The sequence below is a fragment of the Primulina eburnea genome, chromosome 14, assembly GCF_022965805.1.
Source record: "Primulina eburnea isolate SZY01 chromosome 14, ASM2296580v1, whole genome shotgun sequence".
Classification (NCBI taxonomy): Eukaryota; Viridiplantae; Streptophyta; class Magnoliopsida; order Lamiales; family Gesneriaceae; genus Primulina; species Primulina eburnea.
The window spans coordinates 4,749,095-4,764,899 of record NC_133114.1 but is presented as its reverse complement, the minus strand read 5'-3'; the positions used below and the strand labels follow the sequence as shown (position 1 = coordinate 4,764,899).

At 37.7% G+C, this 15,805-nt stretch overlaps 1 long non-coding RNA gene and 1 pseudogene across 1 annotated transcript; both read left to right on the top strand.

The window, feature by feature from the left end:
• The first annotated feature begins 905 nt into the window (after nucleotides 1–905).
• LOC140813102 (uncharacterized) lies at nucleotides 906–1,443 on the top strand. The gene is made up of 3 exons (XR_012113833.1): nucleotides 906–950; nucleotides 1,026–1,137; nucleotides 1,234–1,443. It is a non-coding gene; the product is annotated as an uncharacterized lncRNA (long non-coding RNA).
• An 11,299-nt stretch (nucleotides 1,444–12,742) lies between these two features.
• LOC140811113 (glycine-rich RNA-binding protein-like) lies at nucleotides 12,743–14,685 on the top strand (annotated as a pseudogene).
• Nucleotides 14,686–15,805: the final 1,120 nt, after the last annotated feature.

Here is a 15,805-nt window from a genome sequence, read left to right as displayed (position 1 = left end):
GAGGAAATTGACTTCGTGTAGAAGCTACAACCGAATATTTTGGCAATCAATAGTGTTGTGGGGTTTTTTTTTAAAAAAAATTGTATCGGTAAAAAATAACATACGACGGGGTTGATAATTTTTGAAAGCCGAAGAAGAAGCAACAACCATCTTGATTTGATATATTTCTGTTTGAGAGAAAATGTTGTTCCGATTGCTCTGTCTGAGAGGGTGATGGGTTTGAGTTTAGAAAAACGTGAATTGATTGAGGGAAAAAAATACAATCTGTAATTGAAAAGAGAAAAGTGATTTAAGAAGGAAAAATAGAAGAACGTGGGTAGGTACAGGGGTAATTTTGTGTTATTAGAAAACAGACCAAGACATCGTCAGTTTCCATGTGGTGCTCAAACTTAATAAATAGTAAAAGATACAATATTGCACAATACATGCTTGTATAATATATTTTATAATTTATTTGATTTATATTTAAATAAAGATCAAAATATAATTATAAGAAATAATGAGGGATTACACTGTAATTTTGATATATATATTGAAAAATAAAAGAATAAAAACATTAACTCAATAAAAATTGAACTTATAACCTAAACCCTAAGAAACAATGATTCTATGCGCTGAACTACATATAACTTGAATTAAAATTTTAACATTTTATTAATATATGTAATTATTAAAACAGACCATAACACCAAAGTTAGTTACTCTAAGTGTCTCAAATTTAATAAAATAATATATATATATATATATATATATATATATATATATATATATATATATATATATATATATATATATACAGTTTTGATATCCTGCACACCTACCATGTACACCTTTGTGAGCACCGATGAGGTGTCACTCACCTATTGGATGTACTCAGTTCCAACTCATTATATACAGTTGGGGCTCCGTTGAAGCCGAGGAAAGGGAAGATGGGAGCAGACGGACTACCAGTTATGTTTGTATCTTGTATTTGTGTGCACGGACTGCTCCTCATGGATCACAATCATATAAATTTTGATCTGCAGGTATGATATTGACATGACAAAGTGCATTTACTGTGGGTTTTGCCAAGAAGCTTGCCCTGTTGATGCAATTGTTGAAGGGCCCAACTCTGAATTCGCTACTGAAACTCATGAGGTCTGAACTTCAAAACTTTGATATTCGTTTGACGACGTCGACATATTGGAGTACAACTCTAATCACATCATAGTTCTTTGAATGTAATGATAATAGGAACTTCTTTATGACAAGGAAAAGCTCCTAGAAAACGGTGACCGCTGGGAGACTGAGATTGCTGAGAATCGACGATCCGAAAGCCTATACCGTTGATCATGGTTTCGTTTCCAAATCATATACATGCTGAAGAATATTAAGCTTTTTGGAAAACCATGTCAAATAAGGGGAAAAAATTCAATCTCCTGCATTATCACAAGCTAGTGAAAGTGTTTCCAACATTCTTGATACCCCATAGATAGGCTCATTAAGGTTAGGTCTAAACAAGATTTAGGACCCCTGTGTTGGGACATCGTATTCTCGCACCCAAGACGCAGCGGAAGTTTAAAATTTTTGTTCTTGGGCGTCATGTGTTTAAAACATGCAAGGGCGTTTAGAATTATACCTTCACGTACTAAACGTTGGACACCAAACTATTCCGGTTTTTAAGCGGAGATAGCCCTTCTTCTAGATCCCTACAAACGACCCTCTTCTTTGATCGTCTAATCGGGTCCACGATCAGAAACTGGATTCCTTGTTTGGATTGCACTAGTAATGCCAAACAATTCTTGCGTTGAGAATGTAATCTCCGAATTTCCAAAAGACGGAGAAAGTACGACGATGGAAGAAAAAAAAAAAAAACCAACAATTTTATATATTTTTTCTTTGGTGGCCGTGAGTGGGTTTTTGTGGATAGGAGAGATTTTGTTTTGTGTGCAAAACTTAGGGTTTTTAATTATGAGTCTTGATTGTGTATATATAGAGTGAGACTCCTAATCTAATTATGAGTCTCTTTCCCACAAGGACTCTAATAATTTCATCATATTATAAACTCCCATATATTTATTATATAATGTATTTATTAACCTTTAATAATACGTGATATAATAATATTATATACACATATTTTATATCACCATATAAAATATCTACATGTATATGTATATTAAATTAAATAACAATTATTTAATTTATAAACTAACTTCTTAGTTAATTTAATTCTAGACTCCTCTAGAATATTTATGAGAATTTGTGCATGTTAGTAGTCACCACTACTAGCACAATCATTTAATTAGTAAATTCCAAATTCACTAAAAAATTGATTCCGAACTCATTATAATCCCGATCGACGATCCGAGAGCGCCGATGTACCAATGATACAAATCTTGTTCATATAATGAAAATCGAAAATTTCGAAGATCAAAATTTTCATTTGCCAAATTTAGAACTTACCATATATGGCAGTTACCATATATGGCAGTTACCATATTTGGCAGCTGCCAGTTTTAGTGAACTCCTTCACAAAACAGGCAGTTCCACTCTCCTTCCTTATTTAGCAATCATGCTAACTTCCACTTCTCCCATCCTATGGAATCAGCTCATAAAATCCTTTATAAGCTTCATGTTTGATCTCCATCAAACTATAGTCGCCAAATTCCAACTCCTTGAAATTTGACTATCTCAACGGGAACACAGAATCCGATACTTGTGTGACCCTCAATGGTTCAGAGATACAGCTAGTCGTGGGTTCACATCTCCATGTGATTCAGAATAACATTTATTCTTATTCGGGTTTACCCTAGTTAACCCCATTCTTTTCATCAACCCCTTGATCAAGAATGTCAGAACTCATTTCTGATTGCACCCATCGGATCATGGTAAGAGCGTCTAGTAGCATCGCCCCATGATCCCTTAGGTAACACTGATAGTGCCTGCAAGAACCTTTAGTCATGGTTAACATACAGTACGGTCCCTTCAACACATATATCCCGATCGAATCTGCAACCATTGGTGTATCGAGAGTTGCATATGAATTCGATAACGATGCGATTTATCTTTGAGTATTAATAGTGGCATGGCATGTGCAACTAGGAAAACACCTTTCCCTAAAGCACATTTCTTGCTCTGGCCAGAGACTCCTTGCACTATTAACTCATCAGATCACATAGGACATCTTCCCCCGCAGGCGAACGGTGAATCCCCGACTACAATGCATTTGCTCCTACGTATTTCGAAACTACACCCAACCTCGCCACCTGATGACCCTCGATGGAGTCGGTAAACGGATCAAAGTGCATGCTAGTACGTATAGCCTCTACATTGTCTCAGGTCAAAGGACTAATGGTGTACAACCATAACTGCGGACTATTCCACTCGATAAGTGGGAACCACTTGGATAATCCGAGGGAGGGTTGTTCAGTGCTTCATCATATGATCACCCATCTGTGTGAATGGACATCTCTATGCCCTTACCAATGAAACATGGTGTTTACTTCACATATGCTAGTCTCGAGCTCGAGCGACCTTTATCCTTGTTTTAGGCGGCTGAATCGACTAGGAACCTGTTTAGAATATACGGTACGCTTCCTAATGAGTTTCATGATCTTACGTTGGGACGCAGACCTCATGGTACCTATTGTATATTCAAGGACTTTATCTATGCAGCTTGCATGGGTATACAGATAAATTATAATGCCATAATCGAATAAAATCGTAAAATATTATTAAAATAAAGATTGTTTTACATCAGAGTCAATAAAACCGGAGCCACAATTTGGCTTGCCGGGCACCTACTCTAACAATCTCCCACTTGCCCTATAGCCAACTACCCATAGATCTTAGACCCATTGCTTCGCGATGCTTCTCAAACAATGGTCCTGGCAGGGGCTTCGTCAGTGGATCAGCAACGTTATCTGCGGAGGTGACTCTCTCTACCGAAATGTCTCATCTTCCCACAATCTCCCGGGTTATGTGGAACTTCCTCAGTATATGTTTGGATCGCTGATGAGACCTCGGTTCCTTCGCTTGCGCTACGGCACCGGTGTTGTCACAGTAGACCGGGACTGGATCAACAGTTTGAGGAATGACACCCAACTCTTGGATGAAATTCCTCATCCAAACACCCTCCTTTGCTGCAGCCGATGCAGCTATGTATTCGGCCTCAGTGGTTGAATCCGCTGTGGTATCTTGCTTGGAACTCTTCCAAGAGACAGCACCACCATTGAGCTTGAATACAAATCCAGAGGTCGATTTCGAATCATCCACATCTGATTGGAAGCTAGAATCAGTGTAGCCTTCCAATTTTAGTTCTCTACTCCCGTATACCAAGAACAAATTCTTAGTTCTTCTCAAGTACTTAAGAATGTCCTTCACTGCTTTCCAATGCAGTGGACCGGGATTCGACTGATATCGGCTTGCAACACTCAGTGCATATGCAATATCAGGTCGAGTAGATATCATACCATACATAATACTGCCTATGGCGGACGCATATGGAATGCGGCTCATGGTTTCCATCTCTTCATCAGTCTTAGGGCACATAGACTTGGATAGATTCACACCATGAGACATTGGGAGATATCCTCTCTTGGACTCCTCCATAGAGAATCTCCTCAGTATGGTATCGATATATGTGGATTGGGTGAGCCCTAGCATTCTCTTTGATCTATCCCTATAGATCTGTATTCCTAATACATATGATGCTTCACCCATATCCTTCATGGAGAACTTACTAGCTAACCATACTTTAGTTGACTGCAACATCCCTACATCATTCCCAATGAGTAGTATGTCATCAACATAAAGTACTAGGAATGTCACTGCACTCCCTTTAACCTTCTTGTATACACAAGGTTCCTCATGGTTTTTGGCAAAATCAAACTCTTTGATAGTGTTGTCAAATCTGAGGTTCCAGCTCCTTGATGCTTGTTTGAGTCCATAAATGGATCTTTGAAGTTTGCATACTTTATGATCACTTCCTACTGATGTGAATCCTTCAGGTTGAGACATGTAAATCTCTTCCTTAATATCCCCATTAAGGAACGCTGTTTTCACATCCATCTGCCATAATTCATAGTCATACCATGCTGCTATGGCTAGCAGTATCCTAATGGACTTGAACATTGCGACTGGAGAAAAGGTTTCCTCATAGTCAATACCTTGCCTTTGAGTATATCCTTTTGCTACCAATCTAGCTTTGAAGGTCACCACCTTCCCATCCGCTCCAAGTTTCCTTTTGTAAATCCATTTGCTTCCTATGGGAACAATTCCCTCAGGTGGATCTACTAAGGACCATACTTGGTTCGAATACATGGAGTCCATCTCGGACTGCATGGCTTCAAGCCATCTAGATGAATCGGCATCAGACAATGCTTCCTTGAAGTTTCTTGGATCACATCCAGGAATGGGTTCACCTTGGCCCTCTTCAAGAAGCAGGCTCAACCTATTAGGCGGCCTTGAGATCCTTTCGGATCTTCTAAGAGCTTGTGTTTCTTTGATTGGCTGTTGGGGTGTGGGTTCTGCTACTTGTGTAGTTGGTGGTTCTCGAATCTCATCGAGTTCTATCATCCCGCCTTTTCTATCCAATAGAAACTCCTTCTCTAAGAAGGTGGCATTCCTTGAAACAAACACCTTTGTTTCACTGGGATAATAGAACTAATACCCAATAGAATTCTTTGGATATCCCACAAAGTAGCACAAATTGGCTCTACTATCCAATTTGTCTCCCATTTCCTGCTTCACGTAAGCAGGGCATCCCCATATTCTTAGGTAAGAATATTTGGGCGGCTTTCCCATCCATATCTCATATGGAGTTTTATCCACTGCCTTTGTATGGACTTGATTCAACAACTTTGCCGCTGTTTCAAGCGCATATCCCCAAAGGGATGGCGGCAATTCAGTTAATCCCATCATAGATCGGACCATGTCCATCAATGTCCGATTACGACGTTCTGACACACCATTCAATTGAGGTGTGGCAGGCGGGGTCCACTGTGAGAGAATCCCATTCTCCTTAAGGTAGTCTTGAAACTCAGTACTCAAGTATTCTCCACCTCGATCCGATCGTAGTGTTTTAATACTCTTTCCTAGTTGTTTCTCTACTTCTGCTCTGAATTCTTTGAACTTTTCAAAGGCTTCAGACTTGTATTTCATTAAATACACATACCCATACCTCGAGTAGTCATCGGTGAAGGTGATGAAGTAGGAATGGCCAAATCTCGCGCTAACACTTAGCGGGCCACACACATCTGTATGGATCAAATCCAACAGATCATGTGCACGTTCCACTTTCCCTAGGAAAGGGGCCTTGGTCATTTTTCCTTTCAGACAGGACTCACATGTCTCTAGAGAGTTTATGTCTGACGAGTCAAACATTCCTTCTCCCACTAGCTTGTGCATCCTTCTTTGGGAAATATGTCCTAGCCTAGCGTGCCACAATTGTGCTTGGTTTAGATATCTTGTTTTCTTTTGTTTTTCGTTGTTGTTATCGTGTTAACTTGGACATGTTTGTTTGGAATATCTTTTATTTTTAAGTTATAGAGGTCGTTTTGTATTTCACCCGTTCCAATCAAACATTCATTCTTGTAAATATTGCAAACACCTTTGCTAAATAAACAAGAAAATCCATCTTTATCAAGCATAGAAATGGAAACAATGTTTTTAACTAAATCCGGAACAAATAAAACGTCTCTCAAAAGTAACTTGAAATTATTGTCTAATATTAAATAAGCGTCTCCTATGGCTATCGCAGCAACTCTTGCTCCATTACCCATCCTTAGGAAGGTCTCACCCTCCCGCAGTCTTCTACTTCTTGTCATCACCTACAAATTATTGCAAAGATGAGATCCACATCCGGTATCCAATACCCAAGAAGTTGAATTAATTGAGACATTTATTTCAATATAGAACATACCATTGCCAGAACTCTTCTGGGCGAGATATTCCTTGCAATTGCGCTTCCAGTGTCCAGGCTTCTTGCAGTGGAAGCAAACATCTTCTCCTTTTTCAGGCTTTTCGGGCCCCTTAGAAGTGCTTGCTACTCGCTTCTTGTTGGGTTTGTTTGTCTTAGGAGGACGAGAACGCTTCTTGCCCTTCCCTTTTGGCCCTTTTTTCTTCCCAGGCGAAGAGCCAACGAGGAAAACAGGTTTTTCCTTTTTGATGGTGGCTTCATAACTAGTTAGCATGTTGACCAACTCTTCAAGGCTGGCCTCCAACTTGTTCATATTGAAGTTCACCACAAACCCATCAAACAACGATGGCAGCGACGGCAGTAGAATGTCCGTGGACAACTCATTGGGGATAACAAGGTCCAGGCCCACTAACTTTTCAATGAGCCCAATCATCCTCACGCCATGCTCATGGACCGAGGCCCCTTCTCGCAGACGTGATGTCATGAGTTCTTGGACAGTAGCATGCCTCAGTGGACGCGTTTGTTCACCATACAACTCTTGCAGGTGGCCGTAAATGTCAGCAGCATTCACAGCTTCCTCAAACCGCCTCTGCAGCTCGTTTGACATAGAAGCTAGCATATAGCTCTTGGCTTGCAAGTCATGGTCCCACCATTTGTCAAGATCAGCCAGCTCCTCCTTAGTGGCATTTACCTTAGCCGTCTTAGGAGGGCCTTGGTGAGCACATATGCTATCCTTTCGGAATTCAAAACAATTTTCAAATTCCTCAACCAATCATGATAATTCGGTCCTGTTAGCTTATTTTGATCGAGTATAACAGAGAGTGGGTTTCGAGACGACATTGTAAATATACTGAAAAGGAAACAGAACAAACGTTACTGATTATTTTAAAATGTTTTGTAAGACGTAAAATATGGACTTTTGTTTTTACGAATTGCCTCCCACTATTTTGATATTTTAACCACCCTCTGATAAAAATGGGAAATACAATTTCCTTAGTGAGTACGCAAGGCCCAATTGCGAAATTATGATCCCGAATAATATCAGCCAATCATAACTTCCAAAAGGTAGAGCCCAATTGCAACTCCTTGCAACCCTTACGTAATTTTGCCTCACGTTTGAGGAGGGTCCAATAATATGATCCCCTTTCTCTTCACGTGTCGAGCCCGACCCATCAATGTTGAACCTTAGTGGATGGTCGCCATGAGATCCCCCAATAATATGAGCCGAAGTCATGGGAGTTCCACGTAGTTCACATCAAATATGTCAGTGGAAGTCACAGCTTTCCGGCGTCCAGGCCTCCCCAATAATATGAGCCAGACACTGACCGCGGGTAGCGTTCATCATGCAACCACCGTTGATGGAAGGCAAGGAATTATTAAACTTTCTTTTAATTATCCTTTTAATGGGCTTGATTTAAATTTTGGATCTCATCCAAAATGAGGGATTTTAATTTTAAAAATTTGTCTCATCATTAATTTTAAAACATGTGCCATGATTGTTTGTATGATTGCCGGATTCATGCAACTCTTGTCATTATGTAAATAATAACGCACATACTGATTATTTATAATATATCACATACATCACAAATAATAATAAAGGATGATCGATAACCGAGAGCTAATTGATCCGTACGAGTCACATACGGATCCATGTCCATAGCCTAGGGAAATGCAGGGATGCAAATGCAACTATTACATAAGCTTCCAAAATTTACATGTCTTCGATCTTCAAAACTCCTTTAGAGAATCTCGGGCCCACCGTCTTCAAATCTTGATCTCCCACTAAATCTAATATTTACATTAAATTTCCATGGCACATTGGGATACAAATTTCAGGGGTGAGAACGGGTCATAAACCAAGCAGACTTTATAATTATCAAATAATTAAAATTTACATGTAAAAACCTAACATACACCTAGCAAATTGGTCATGGCTCTCGATCATCCTTTTAAAATATAATATCATATATTATATAAATCCGATAATATCACATATCATCAATAAATCGTGTATCTCGTAAATTATCACTAACCGCCATAATTATCAAATTAAATAAACACTTTTATTTAATTTCAAATAATTAAATTTCTTGTAAAACACTTTTTACCATAAATAATTAAAATCATATTTCAATTATTTATTTTGTAAGAAATTGATTTTATAAAAATTATTGTAGGGGTAAAATCGTCCGTATTTTCATAAAATATCAATTTAACCCCAACTTTTAAAAAAATCAGAAAAACCGCCCCGGGCCCGAACAATTCAAGCCCACGACCCAGCACGGTACCCGAGACATTCCCGGGCACCCGCCCGCGCCGCCCGCCCGCCCGCCCGCTGCCCGATCCGATCGGGCGCTGGCGGGCGCGCTGTGCGCTGGCCGCGCGCACGGCGTGCAGGCGCCGTGCGCGCGCGCCTGCGCCTGCCGTGCAGGCGCTGTGCGCACTCGTCTGCCCGGAACAGTTCCGGGCAGACCCAAAAAAAAATATTTTTTTTTAAAATTTTTTTTTTTCAGAAACAGATTTTTCAAAAATAATTTTAGGGGCGTTTTTCATAAAAATTCTTACGCGGTTAGAAATAATAAACTCAACACAATTTAATTAAAACACACGATAGAGAATAACCTGGCTCTGATACCACTGTTGGGACATCGCATTCTCACACCCAAGACGCAGCGGAAGTTTAAAATTTTTGTTCTTGGGCGTCGAGTGTTTAAAACATGCATAGGGCGTTTAGAATTATACCTTCACGTATTAAACGTTGGACACCAAACTATTCCGGTTTTTAAGCGGAGATAGCCCTTCTTCTAGATCCCTACGAACGGCCCTCTTCTTTGATCGTCTAATCGGGTCCACGATCAGAAACTGGATTCCTTGTTTGGATTGCACTAGTAATGCCAAACAATTCTTGCGTTGAGAATGTAATCTCCGAATTTCCAAAAGACGGAGAAAGTACGACGATGGAAGAAAAAACAAAAAAAACCAACAATTTTATATATTTTTTCTTTGGTGGCCGTGAGTGGGTTTTTGTGGCTAGGAGAGATTTTGTTTTGTGTGCAAAACTTAGGGTTTTTAATTATGAGTCTTGATTGTGTATATATAGAGTGTGACTCATAATCTAATTAGGAGTCCCTCTCCCACAAGGACTCTAATAATTTCATCATATTATAAACTCCCATATATTTATTATATAATGTATTTATTAACCTTTAATAATACATGATATAATAATATTATATATACATATTTTATATCACCATATAAAATATCTACATGTATATGTATATTAAATTAAATAACAATTATTTAATTTATAAACTAACTTCTTAGTTAATTTAATTCTAGACTCCTCTAGAATATTTATGGGAATTTGTGCATGTTAGTAGTCACCACTACTAGCACAATCATTTAATTAGTAAATTTCAAATTCACTAAAAAATTGATTCCGAACTCATTATAATCCCGATCGACGATCCGAGAGCGCCGATGTACCAATGATACAAATCTTGTTCATATAATGAAAATCGAAAATTTCGAAGATCAAAATTTTCATTTGCCAAATTTAGAACTTATCATATATGGCAGTTACCATATTTGGCAGCTGCCAGTTTTAGTGAACTCCTTCAAAAAACAGGCAGTCCCACTCTCCTTCCTTATTTAGCAATCATGCTAACTTCCACTTCTCCCATCCTATGGAATCAGCTCATAAACTCCTTTATAAGCTTCATGTTTGATCTCCATCAAACTATAGTCGCCAAATTCCAACTCCTTGAAATTTGACTATCTCAACGGGAACACAGAATCCGATACTTGTGTGACCCTCAATGGTTCAGGGATACAGCTAGCCGTGGGTTCACATCTCCATGTGATTCAGAATAACATTTATTCTTATTCGAGTTTACCCTAGTTAACCCCATTCTTTTCATCAACCCTTTGATCAAAAATGTCAGAACTCATTTCTGATTGCACCCATCGGATCATGGTAAGAGCGTCTAGTAGCATCGCCCCATGATCCCTTAGGTATCACTGATAGTTACTGCAAGAACCTTTAGTCATGGTTAACGTACAGTACGGTCCCTTCAACACATATATCCCGATCGAATCTGCAATCATTGGTGTATCGAGAATTGCATATGTATTCGATAACGATGCGATTTATCTTTGAGTATTAATAGTGGCATGGCATGTGCAACTAGGAAAACACCTTTCCCTAAAGCACATTTCTTGCTCTGGCCAGAGACTCCTTGCACTATTAACTCATCAGATCACATAGGACATCTTCCCCCGCAGGCGAACGGTGAATCCCCGACTACAATGCATTTGCTCCTACGTATTTCGAAACTACACCCAACCTCGCCACCTGATGACCCTCGATAGAGTCGGTAAACAGATCAAAGTGCATGCTAGTACGTATAGCCTCTACATTGTCTCGGGTCAAAGGACTAATGGTGTACAACCATAACTGCGGACTATTCCACTCGATAATTGGGAACCACTTGGATAATCCGAGGGAGGGTTGTTCAGTGCATCATCATATGATCACCCATCTGTGTGAATGGACATATCTATGCTCTTACCAGTGAAACATGGTGTTTACTTCACAGATGCTAGTCTCGAGCTCGAGCGACCTTTATCCTTGTTTTAGGTGGCTGAATCGACTAGGAACCTGTTTAGAATATACGGTACGCTTCCTAATGAGTTTCATGATCTTACGTTGGGACGCAGACCTCATGGTACCTATTGTATATTCAAGGACTTTATCTATGCAGCTTGCATGGGTATACAGATAAAGTATAATGCCATAATCGAATAAAATCGTAAAATATTATTAAAATAAAGACTGTTTTACATCAGAGTCAATAAAACCAGAGCCACAATTTGGCTTGCCGGGCACCTACTCTAACACCCTGACCCATCTCCAGTCAAGGTAGAAGGCCCATCATGGGTCTATGTAATCTCTTAATTATAAATATCATGTTTGAGTGTTTAGTTCATTCATTCACTATATTGTTTTCAGCAGCACCCTTAGCTGCGGAAGAGATGAGTGGCTTCGCGACGGAAGAGATGACCACTTGAAGAGAGAGATGCGCAGAGAAAAAATGAGAGACGATAGCGATTTCTTCTCAATGCTAGGTTCTGGACTGGGCTATGTGTATCGGGTCGGGCGGGTTATAAGATGAATCGGATTAAAAAAATATGTCTCACAAAATACGACCCGTGAGACTGTCTCACACAAGTTTTTTCTTCTATAGATTACAAAAAATTGGAGAAAAATCAAAAGTTATTAGCGTTTGAAAACAAAAACTAAAGCCTCACACAAGCTTTTGTCCTAAATCTATATATTACAAAAAATAAAAAGTTATAAGTGTTTGAAAATAAAAAGCTAAATGTCAAAAGTAGTTAGTATTTGATAAATAAGTGAACTTTGTACCATAATCACTTTTATAGAAGCAAAATTAACATTCCAAAGCTAACCCAAAATCTTCATTTAGAAAATACACGAAAGTGATTTTTTAAGCCAAAATTCAGTAATCATTTTTTTTTATTAATTGCAAATACTCCCTAACTTTTGGCACATTACTAAAAAATTCTATAATTTCCAAAATACACTTCAATTCCAAAAAGTTAAACCTTCGTATTTCACTCTTATCTTCTCATCAAAATTTTTTCATTTCAATTTAAAAATTTATTAAATTTCTTTATAAAAATTAAAATATTTCCTCTATATTTCTATAGGTATAAATAATAATATACATAGACGAAGAAAAAGAATTGTTCCCTCAACTTTCCAACACATATTCCAGAAGGATTCATTCCCATGTATTTTTCACCGTCGGATAAATGGGCCTGATATTTAACCCAAAAACACCCCTTAACCAAGGTTGGGTTCCAGGGCTAGCCAATAAGCGTCACCCCCGCGAAACCAGGGCACCTTCGCCACTATAAATACCCTCTCTCCAACTCCAACTCCAACTCCAACTCCAACTCAATTCAGAATTCAGATGCTTCGTCGGTGGTTTAGCCTGGGCCACCACTTATCAGAGCCTAGAGTAGGCATTCGGTCAATTCGGAGATATTATCGATTCGAAGGTCCGTTTGCACCGGAGATCGGGATTCTGAAATGTTACTGTGACTAACGTTGATCTGAATTTCTACTGTTTCTGTTACTTTTTTGCTCTGAATGGGTACGTTCTCTCTTCCACTTTCTCGCAGAGGCAGAGATCGAATTATCGTTTTTTAGTTTTGTTTTCGAGGGATTTGGGTTTGGATCTGATGGTTTTGGTGAGTGATTTGTGTATGCAGATCATCAACGATCGCGAGACTGGAAGATCCAGGGGTTATGGATTCGTGACGTTTAGGGACGAGCAGTCGATGAGCGACGCGACCGAAGGGATGAACGGTCAGGACCTCGACGGCCGCAACATCACGGTTAACGAAGCACAATCCCGCGGTGGTGGCGGAGGTGGAGGTGGTTTCCGTGGACCTCGCCGTGATGGAGGTGGTGGGGGTGGTTATGGCCGTCGCGATGGTGGTTATGGCCGTTGCGAGGGTGGATATGGTGGTGGTCGCGGTGGTGTTGGCCGTGGGTACTGGAGGAACGCCGGCGCTTCTGAGGTAAGCTGGAGGGATTGGGTAAAGTGCGCCTGAATTACTGTGTTTCACCGTTGATGAAGCAGAAAATACCTCTCAATATGAAAATCCACTTTTAAATCAAATACTCTCACCGCCATTGAAGTAAAACTAATATCAAGAAACAAATTAAAACATAATTTTCAAATTTTAGGAATCAATTGAGATTGTTAATAGAATTACTAGATTGATTTTTTACTAAATTCGAAATACTAAATTGATTATTCAAAAAACTAAAATTATTGAACGGATCTAACATAACAAAAAACAACTGATCTCGTCGGGTATATACTAAAATTATTGAACCGATCTAATCTAACCAAAAATTGTTTTTTCACGTCTTTTATGGAGAAATTTATATCTAAATTTATATTTATAATCATGATTATTACTAAACAACTATGATCGTGTATATAAATAATAGATAAAAAAATTAATGTTCTAATACTACAATCAATATAATAATAATAATTGTAATTACAATGATTATATTTATTATCTTTACTATTATTATTTATGATTTAAAACACTATCAACCCTAAAAAAAATATTGAAATCATTAGTATCATAATATATCAATAACCGTCATTGAATTCCAAAAACGAAACTATTCAAATACACATAGGATTAAGTGTAAATAATGATTTATAATAAATACGATAACATATACATATAACTTCTGTGCTAGTAGTATAATTATAACCATGAGTTTTAACATTTAATGTTAAAGAATCTAATATATTTATATCAGATAAGGATAGAGATAAATTAGGATAAACATCAAAATAAACTGGATCATGTGTCAGACTAGATTGTATTATTCCCATAAGGGATTGTTTCCAATTCAAATTTTTATCATCTCTTAAAGCTGTTATAAAGCTTTTTGGTAGTCCTTCTAAAGTTAAAGGTCTAAAAGTAATTTGAATTAAACCTATATGAATAAATCTGTAATTTTCCTATAAGGCATAATATCTTTATTGTTTAATAATCTAATAACCATTTCATCATTATGAAGAGGATACTGATGATTCTGTAGTTTTAACTACTTGTTTAAAACCAATTCTTTCAAAAGTTCCTAACTTATAGATCATTTTAGATTCTATCTTAGGAATAGTCCATTTATTCAATAAGTCTAAATTTTCAGGTAAATCATATTTTTCATTTAAACTGTTATTAACAGTTTCTTTCAAACTGAAAATATTCATTTGAATAAAAGTGCTAAATTATTAACCAAACTATTTCAATGGCTCTGATACCATCTGAGGCTTGGAATAAAAAAGAATCTGATACGTGGCGGTGTTTTACCAAACTTTTCCATAGTGGCTTTCGCACACATAGAGGTTATTGGTTTCCAGCCTATATACCATATTCAACTCAAAGTGAGCTAAAAAAAGAGAAATTTAAACTCCAGAATAATAATGAATATAAGGTTCTTATTTGGAAATTTTACAAAACACAAAGGATTTACGAAAGATATACCAAAGAAATTAAACAACAGAGGATTTAACGAGGGCCCAAGGAATCATAAATTCTTAAAATCACCCATAAACGCCTTAAACGCCATTTCTCGGCTAAGCAGGCTGAAGGGCTACAACATGAATTTATTTTTCCCGGATAAACTCGAACCATTGTGTTCACCATTTCCTGGTTCATCTTCTTTCCTTATGTTCTAACCAAAGACTCTTATATTACATTAAATTCCAAAGATTTAAATAAATCTTTTATTATCTCAATCTGATTCCAAGTTATAAATAAATATAGATCATGTCATAGTAAGGTAATAATTTAGCACAAATAATTTAGCCTGTCATTCGGGCTAATCTTATGAAATAAAAATTTAAAACAGTAAATAAAAACAGAAAATAAAAACAATAAGAACTTACAAAGTTGTTATCAGAACACTGGAAGCTTTAATTGATAATTCAGAAGGGTTTTTTACAAGAGAGAATAGAGGGGAGCAAACTCGACCGTGTCCTTCTAAGAACACATAATGAACCTATAAATAGATAGAAGAGCCGGACATGCAACCCCAGATTCCATCTCAAAATAAAAACAGTAAAATGCTTTATTAAAGCAAAAGCAACATGGTTACAAAATTCAAAAAGTATACAGTGATATTCCACCTACTTTTGTCATGATATGCCATGATGTGTTATTCCACCAACTCTTAATAGTGAGATTCCACTTCCAACGATTTTCTAATCATCTTTGAGATTGTCCTTTAGAGATTTCTTCAAATTTTCAAAAATATCTGCTATTTGAGATAATTGAGGA